The sequence below is a fragment of the Diprion similis genome, chromosome 1 (assembly GCF_021155765.1).
Source record: "Diprion similis isolate iyDipSimi1 chromosome 1, iyDipSimi1.1, whole genome shotgun sequence".
Taxonomy (NCBI): domain Eukaryota; kingdom Metazoa; phylum Arthropoda; class Insecta; order Hymenoptera; family Diprionidae; genus Diprion; species Diprion similis.
The window spans coordinates 1,282,529-1,292,636 of NC_060105.1; the positions used below are offsets into that span (position 1 = coordinate 1,282,529).

The window sequence follows — 10,108 nt, forward strand, 5'->3', positions numbered from 1 at the left end:
CCTACAAGACCGCTTACATTATACATTTACAGCATAAAATCTTGAGGAATTATTATTTTTTTTTTTTTCACATCAGGAAAGGTTCAAATGCGAAACGATGAAGGATATTTCCACCGGGATATCGGACCGTGTTTAAAGGTAATTTATAAACACAATTAAACGCTATAAATAAATTTTTACCTCTCCACAGTGTTTGTTTGTTTGTTTATTCGTTTTACGCCTCGATAAATCAAAGAGAAATTAAATACAAATTAAAGAAACGGTTTAAAAAAAAAATTCAAATTCATCTTGCTCCGGCACACGCTTAATTAATTATTTAGCTTCACATTAGGTATACGTTTTTACTTTGTTCAAGATACAGACGACGCAGCTCCGTCAGCCTTTACTTTCATATGTTCAATATTGTTAAAATCGTTATTATTATAAGTATATTACGTGTTGTTATTGTTGTTATTATTATTATTATTGTTGTTGTTATTGTTATTATCGTATAACAGTAATGAATTATTCTTAACGTTATTACAGTATGACGAGTAACGTTAAATTTTTTTTCGATTAACTATACATGTAAACATTGTTATTAATAATACCGCTATCATCATATTATTACGATTGAATTATCGACGTGTGCTTATATAAATTAACGATAAAGAGACACCTAGGTGTATAAATTTCTGTGGTTACGCAGCTGCGGGTCTCTATATTACTATAAAATGATTATTATCACGGTTAGATACTTGCAGTATGATTATAAATATTATAATATGTATTGAATGATCCGCGTAGACGAGACGCGCAGGATAATAAGGAATTGAGAAATTTGACACTGAATTAATGGTTTTAACGATCAATTAGTTAATCATACACATAAGTATTGAATAAAATTCGTATAAATTGCAGACTTGCAGCAGTTTACTTGTCATGTCATTTCTCCAAGTCTGCAAAACTTCTTCGACTTTGGTCAGAATTGGGTATATTATGCGGATATAGTTATACAATAGATAATATGATTATACCGCAGTATAAGGTGATGCGAAAAATTAGCGTAACGCGAGAGAAAAAGTGCAAATTTATACGCTTGTAGTATATGTAAGTGTTAAGTCGATTGATTAAATGATAATAAAAAAAAAGAGCGCGAACAAAAAGTGGTTATAAATTTGAAAGAATAAACGTAAGACACACGCGTGCAATCATCGTGTGTGTAAATAGTTCACGACATGTTCAAACCATGTAAACATATATGTATATGGGTCATTCCATGTCAAATCGACCAATAGTTGGAATCGACCCCCTTCGATTTGACCGAATTTTGGTCAGGAGTTTTCTTTTATCTTATAACGAAGTTCCGCCAAAGGAAAAAAATTTGAAAAATTTTTTTCAAAGGTTATGAAGAACTCAAAATTTCACAATTTTTCCTGTTTCTTAAACTTATATCTTAATCTTAAGAGATCCTGAAAATTTCGAAACTGTGTTTTTTGATTTAAAAAAAAAAATTCAAAAATTCATATTTTCAAAAAATGAAAAAACACGGTTGCGAAATTTTCAGGATCTCTTAAGATTGATTCAAGGTGGTGTACAAAAAAAATTGAGTTAAAAATTTATTGTCTATCGTCAATTTTGAGAACTTTTAAAAATTCAAAACTTTACAAATTCGAGATTTTTCAAAATTTCTCTTACGAAATTTTTTTTTTCACAGCCCCAAGTATCACCCTTGAAATTAACTATCGATCATTTCTTAACTTGCAATAGTTTTCAAGATATTTAAAATATAAGTTTAAGAAACAGGAAAAATTGTGACATTTTGAGTTCTTCATAACTTTTGAAAAAAAAAATTTTAATTTTTTTCCTTAGGCAGAACTTCGTTATAGGATAAAAGAAAACTCCTGACCAAAATTCGGCCAAATCGAAGGCGGTCGATTCCAACTACTGGTCGATTTGACATGGAATGACCAATATACATTGTTCTAAATTGTAGTAATTACGTTACATTTAGTTTTGATTTCAAATAAATAATGAGAAAATTTTGCAAAACAGCGAGCGGATTCATAGAGATACCTTTAAAAAGCCACACATATCGCAAAGTGTTACAATACGTGTTAGTGACCTTTTACAGTTAAAAACAAGTATGATTACATGCTGTGAAATATCATTACATAATATGATAATCTCGTCGAGAAATTGATTAAAGGTGAGAAAAAAGCAAAGGAGTGTAATAATTCCACAAACATGAAAATATTCACATCGTATATGTCTAACACTCAGAAATCAAGATGATAGTATAACGGGTAATAAAATAATAAGCAACTAGTCTCGTTAATCGCATAAATGACATGTGTTTGTTCATCTTAAATCTTGCATACGTCTCTCGCCTATTTTTGAGAGTCCATGAATTAAAAATCACACTCTCAATATGTATCTTAATACTCCGGATCATTAACCGCAAAGCACGGATTATTAAATGTCTTTGCCATAACAGATGTTACATAATAGGAGTCATTGATAAGTTGGACCGCGAACCTCTGTTAAATCATGTCATCGCGCACATATTTTATTGAAGTTTCATTTATCTTTCTCATTTTTTTTCCCCTTTCCTTGCTCTAAAAATTATCGTACAATCAATGGTGAGCCGCAGAATCGTTATTTTCCACACATCGCGTACAACAATTTAACGATTGCAATTTTCATAATCACTATACATCGTTATATGTATTATACCGTATCTACATGTGGAAACATAGTGATTAGAGCGTGTAGTAATATGGAGGGGGGGGGGGGGGGGGGGGGGGGGGGGTTACATAATTTTCACCAGTAAAACTAGACAAGAGTCGTTTATATATATTTTCTTCAGCTCTACTATCAATTACCATGTATTATATATATTATATTATATAATCATTAGGCATTATTACACATATATAATATATATGATAATCATTAGCGTTGCTTTTCCTGTAGTAAAATATTATCATTATCATTATAATTATAATTATAATTATTAATGTTATCGTTATCATTATAATTTATCATTTACCTGTTATTTATAATTATTCTTAACCGTAACAAAGTTCAATGTGTTGAATTAGGCGCTGTATAGGTACATACACGGTACAGACTGCAAAGACGCGACTTACTGACTGACATCGCATTTTCGCAATATATACATATGTGCTCGTCATTAAGTTGTATAATTATATCAATGGATATATATGTAGGTATACATATATGCATGTTGCAGGTGTACATACATACAACGGATTAAAAGCTAGTCGATTAAAAGTACAGAAGGATATCGAGGCAAGGGGAATACCGAACGGCGAGGAAACAAAAAAACAAAAAAGAAGGGAAGAAAATTAGGTTGCAAAAAAAAAAAAAATTTTTTTTTTAAACAAAATTGAAAAAAAAAATCACACACACACACACACACACACAACATACAAGGCGAACGAGTAAAAAAATATAAAACCACCGTCGATCGCTTTATTAAGTACCTCCACGTTAACAGAACGAATTATAATACGCTGTGCTGTTTCAATTCAACAGGTATTTCAATCCAATGCCCAGTTGATATCAATATTTTATATGTATAATGTCATATCGACGGTTGCAGTGAGAGGAAGAAGAAAAAACAACAACAAAAACAACAAAAAAAAAGAAAAGAAAATAATACCAAATAAAGAGAAAGAGAGTCGTGTGAAGTGTACGTGTACAAAAAAGAAAATCTTCTAACATCGTCGTTATAACAGAACTATATTTATACTATAACTCCTCCGCAATTTTGCGTGCTACAGTGGTGAGAATGGTTTGATATTATTACTATCCTATTGTTATTATCATTATTACAATTATTAACACTATTATGTAACGAATCACACGCGATTTATGTACCTTTGTGTGTGTGTGTATATTATGAGAATAAAAATGTAATATATAAATCGTCATGTCTTTATTCCTGAGACCATTATATACATGTTTATAATTTATATTTACACACACTGATGCACGCACGCACGCACATACGTGCATATAACAATGCAGTAGGTACGCACACGCACGCGTGATATAACGTGTGTTTAGGCATTTGCAGAAGCGCGTGTATCGCGAAAAAAGGAAAAAAAAAAAACACAACACAGTTAGTTTTTTCATTTTCTCTCTTTCTTTTTTTTTTTTTTTTTTTTTTTTTTACAACATTTCGATACCACGTGTGTATACTTAGAACGGTTATTTGTTATTACACTGAGGATTGTGTGTGTGTGTGTGTGTGTGTGTGTAGAGTGTGTCTTACATAGAAATTCACGTAATTACTTAAAACAGTCTAAGAGTTATGCTTATCGTGAAAAAAAAAGAAAAAAAAAAAAAAAAATACAGAAACAATCTTCCATCATCTTGGACGATTAAAAACGAGTAAATTCGGTAATGGAAAAAAAAGACTTCCAACAGTTCTGTTTCGTATAGTTTTCAATTTTTGATTCTTTTCGCTGTCAGTACTTACTAGATTACATGTAGAAGGAAAGAAAAAAAAAAAAGGAAAGTAAACAAAAAAAATTCACGAGGATAAAGGAGAACAGTAGTTATACTTGAACGCGAAGTAGTTTAAATTGTAGAATAAAAGTCAAGAAGGAAAACTCAACAAAAAAATATCAGATATATTTACATAAGTTTATGTTGATTTTTTCTTATCTTTACTTTTCTTTTTTTCTTTTTGCTTTTTTTCTGCGCTACACGGAGAACGAGTAAATACGTAGACGTTCGTCTGCGCGTAACACACTAATAATAGATTACAATTAATTACTTAAAAGTAATTTTCTCGTCCGACATAGTTATACATATATATATATATAGTATAGTATAATCTAATCATAACAGACGGATAAATATAAACAGGATGGATGCGAAATGTTACTATACATATCAATGATTAAACGGAGTTCATTACCGTTTTATTCTTTAACATTCTTCGTTTTACCTTCAAGTCTGCAAACAAGTTTTAAAAGAACAAGCAGCCTGAAAAGTGAATAAAAGGAAAGAAGGAAGGACGAAAGGAAGGATGGAAGGACGCAGACTTTGAAATGCTTGTGTGATTTCTTTTGGTACCATAATTTAACACTCGATCAGCAAATAAATATCGCGTTTAAAGTGAACCAGGAAAGTTAATTAGCAGAAGAAGAAAAGAAAAGAAAGAAACAAATAAAAAAAAAAAAAAAAAAAAAAGAGTGATTTTTCGAAATCTTGATCAGATTGCATACCGTAATTTCATTCAGGATTGAGCAGGGCATACTCGTATGTATGTACATACGTACGTATGTATGTATCGTATAATTATACGTACCGCGGTGAATCTGAATAAACGAGCTTTATATAAACACACGGATGTAGCGATCGAGGGAATCGGCTTGGTTATAATACCTGTGAAACCAGTTTCCAGCAGGTATTTTTACTAGGTCTTACTTTCGCTCGTGCATGGCCGAAGGGAAGAGCGTCGTCGTCGTCGTCGTCGTCGTCGTCGTTCTCGTCGTCAACCCAACCGAACCGAATAGAACCAACAAACGGGGTCACACAGAGTCTCTCGATATCGAGAAGCCGAGATCCCCGGTGCCTACAGGCAATACCTAGTTGCAGTAAATCCCGACTAAACAGCCGACTAATCGTAAGCCCATGCAGGCACCCAGTGTGCTGTGCTGCACCGTGATACGTAGGTATAACGTACATCGCTACTGCTGCTACTGCTGCTACTGCTCCGTATAACGAAATCATGCTTCTCTATACGCCTAGATTTGCATGTGTTGCAACTTTGTATAATACATCGTGTGTGTGTGTGCGTGTGTGTGTGTGTGTGTGAACTGAATGTAATGACGTTATATTCCAATATAAAGAATATTACGCAACAGTAACGGACTAACAGTAAATATTGTGTATAAAGGCAGATTAAAGACAGGAAGAGAGCAAAAAAAAAAAAAAAAGATATTACAAAACGAGCTACCTTCGCAAAAAATTTTCGTAGTAAATACATACATATATACATATATACATATATATATATATATATATATATATATATATATATATATATATATATATATATATATATATATATATATATATATATATATATATATATATATATATATATATACATATATATACGATTTCAGTATTTTCTCACACTAAAATCGGTAAAAGATATCGTTATATCGTGTTAATTCATATAAGTTTTTGTATAAAAATTATTTGTGAAAAGATAAGAAATTTAGTCTGAGATTTAAAAATTCACTTATTATCTCTTTATTATACATTATATATGTATACTACCTATACGTAATGGTATTTATTAGTGCAGTGCCGTAAAATGCAGGTTTCATGCTAGTTTCTCTCTCTCTCTCTCTCTCTCTCTCTCTCTCTCTCGCTCTCTTTCACACACACACACACACGCAGTAAGTAAGTAAGTAAGTAAGTTATTAGGTAGGTATAACATAATAGCGATAATAATAATAATAATAATAACAATACGTAACAACAAGAAAAGTTAATTTGTTTGAACAGGGCAACGAAACGAAGTTCAGGCTGCCTGCCAGTGTGCGTCATTAATCGCGTCATCGCATGTATGCACATGTACAGTACATGAGTGCATACATACATACATACACACGTGCATAACATCTGCAAGAATGTTGCAGCGGCGGTTCCGTTGTATATAAGGTTGTTGCACAACCGTATTTTAGCGTATCTATATGTCTCTATACATATCCTTACGTATAGGTATGCACGGTACATATACCGCATGCATATCATTATCATCATCATCATCGTCGTCATTATCTTAATGTTATCTTATTTTCACCTTTTTTTTTTTTTTTTGTCGAAATTTCATTTATTCAGCAATATATTTTTTCCATCAATGTGTTTTTTTTTAATTTTTTTATTTTTTTTAATTTTTCCTCTTACTTTTATTGTTAGATAAATTTCACTTCGCTTTATCAATCTCTTTTTTCTTCTGTTCAAACTTACAACAATATTATCATAATAATAATAATATAAGTATGCATTTTATACGTATAATGTAATTTATCAATTTCAGTATCATGGTATACACCGTACAGTAAGGTATGTAAATCTAAAATGAAATGTGTTCACAGCCACACATTAATATACACAACAATCTCGATGCTGTTGTTGTTGTTTTTTTTTTCTTTTCTTTTCTTTCATTTTATTTTTTATTTTTTTTTTTTTAAACTTTCTTTCAAATTTGTTCACTAGTTTTCAGTTGTTTCGTCTTTTTCTTATCGTATGGTTTTTATTTTTTTGTTTGTTTCTACTTTTCTTTCGTTTTTAAGAATTTTTTTTTTGCTTCTTACGCCAAATGCCATTTTTTTTTTTAAGTCTTTTATGATTACCCACCCACATTTCTATTTTCCACCTGAATCTCGAGCACGACGATCATTATTAACATTCAATATTATGTACGTATTTTTTTTTTTTTTTTTTTTTTTTTGTGTAAGTATACAAGTGTGTGTGCGCGTGTGTGTGTCATTAGTATTCATGCAAAATTGCAAAATTGCAAAGTAAGCAACATCGTTTGTTTCGTCCCGTCCCCCGAATCATTTGAAATTGGCAAAATTATTAATATAAATGGAAAAAAAAAAAAAAAAAAAACCACACCTCCAACTCTACACCAATCATTCTCATCTTATCTCAAACAGCACACGTTGTTCATTCGATTCCATATTTCCGCCGGATTTACACCGTACTTGTATCATAAAAAAATCTCTTTATATGTTTATTCTTTCAAAACACATGATTCGAAAAATCTACCTATGACGTTTCTTCCTTACCGAAAATGTTTAAATGCGACCTGTGTTTACATATATATAGGCTACAGTCTTCGTACGTATATTAATATTAATAATAATAATAATAATAATAATAATAATATTGATTTTTCTTTTACAACGTAACGTACAGTAATACAACAACAACATGTAGGTACTTTCAAGTCACCGCGGATCAAAGGTAGAAAAGAAAGAAGAAAAAAAAAAAAAATTCAGCTCAATCACCGCGTATCCTTTTATGCAAAGAATAATATTCTTTATATAATTTTCGCGTTACGTATGTATACTTATCTTTATTGTATCTCATCGTTCATCGGAATGACTTCGAAAATTGTATCAATTTTGTCTTCTTTGTACCACCCTCCTCCTCCCCCCTCCCCCCCTTCCCTTATTTTAATCGCGCCTGTGCAAGTGTCGTAAGTCAAACTTGTATGTGTGCGCGCGCGCGCGCGTGTGTGTGTGTATGTGCAATGAATATACATATATATAATACACATGGTGAAAGAAAATTTCAAGAAAATCGAAATAAAGAAAAAACAATTTACTCCGTATCGTTATACATAAAATGTAATAATATAATCGTACAGGTATAATATATACGTATATGTATAAGGAACCTGCGCTAGTAATTCTTCTACTTATACATACATACATCTATAATACACATATGCATATATATATATATATATATACATATATATATATATATATATATAAATATATGCATACATATTACACATGAATACAAAGGACATAGACACACATATATCTATATATATATATATATGTATATATGTATGTATGTATGCATGTATGTATAGATATATGTTTGACAACACTGAATTATTTATAATATATGTTCAGTTTTTATAGGCACAGCACACTGTTTTTTTTAAAGAGTTCTCAACGATATTAATATTAAGATATTATTATATTTATTATTCATTCGGTGACTTATTATCATTATTCTTATCAATATTATTTGTGTGGTTTTCTTTCTTTTCTTTTTTTTTATGTTTAATTTTCAATTCTCTTTCTTTACATCTTCTCCGACGTTTGTTTTTTGTTCGCATTTATTCTCCATGTTTTTCAAACGTATACACGTATATATATATATATATGTATATATATGTATATATAGAAATGTGTCTTCGACCTTAGACAATAAATCGATCGGTGAATATCTATATATCTATAAGTATAATTTTTCATTTCATATATTTTTCTTTTCGGATTTTAAATGAAAACGAAGTCAAAAGGTAGTGGAAAATATTCTATCTCTCTCTCTCTCTCTCTCTCTCTCTCTTTCACTCTCTCTCTCTCTCAATACTAAATTTAAAATATGTATGTGCTGCAAACGGTGGCTTCGGATTTTTTTTTTCTTTCTTTTTCCCCTTTTCTTTTGTCTTTTATGTTCAAACGACGAGTGATTACACAATATAATACCGTATGAGTGTACCTACATTATATTAATATATTTCATGATCACTGTTCAACCTGAATAACCCCCCCCCCCCTCCCTCTCCCTCACCGCCCTCTTCACCCACCCGCCTACCCCAATCAATCTCTTCAACATCGTACAAATGTTAAATAAAAAAAAAATCACACATCGCGCGAATCAACAACAGTTTCGATTCATTTGTCAATCTTACATGATACATAGTTCCTTTTTTCACATTTATTTTCCTTCTTCTTCTTCATTATTATCATTATCATTATCATTATCATTATCATAAACATTATCATTATTATTGTATAATTTCTCTTTTTTTTTTTTTTTTTTTTTTTGGCAACTAGAACCGTTTCCCCACAATTTTGTCATCGCGTGGATCGATCGATGCTCGTATATATATTTATATGTATATCATGTAATTTTCGACACTATTATTTATGCGTATGCGGCACGTATATATATATATATATATATATATATATATACATGTATACATATGAGAATCGATCGACTACGGGAAGAAAAATCGACAAGAAACGAAAAAGAGAGTTGAGAAGAAGAAAATAAAAATAAAGGTGGAGTAGGTTTTTTTGCCTTTTCTTTTTTTTCTTTCTTTTTTTTTTTTTTTTTAAATAAAATAAAAAATTCTAACAACAGGTTTTGTTGTCTTCACCGTTAAATTTGTAACCGTTAATACGATCATCTTTATCATCCTCTTCTCATCATCTTCTTTTTATATTCCTCGAGATGTATAATATTTATACAATATATATGTGTATATATATATATATATATATATGTATATGTATATGTATATATACACACACATATA

General features: G+C 30.6%; 1 long non-coding RNA gene across 1 annotated transcript; it reads right to left on the bottom strand.

Annotated features, from left to right (window-relative positions):
* Nucleotides 1-8,780: 8,780 nt before the first annotated feature.
* LOC124408788 lies at nt 8,781-9,755 on the bottom strand. Its single transcript, XR_006929469.1, has 2 exons — nt 9,379-9,755; nt 8,781-9,343 (listed from the first exon to the last, which is right to left on the bottom strand). It is a non-coding gene; the product is annotated as an uncharacterized LOC124408788 (long non-coding RNA).
* Nucleotides 9,756-10,108: the final 353 nt, after the last annotated feature.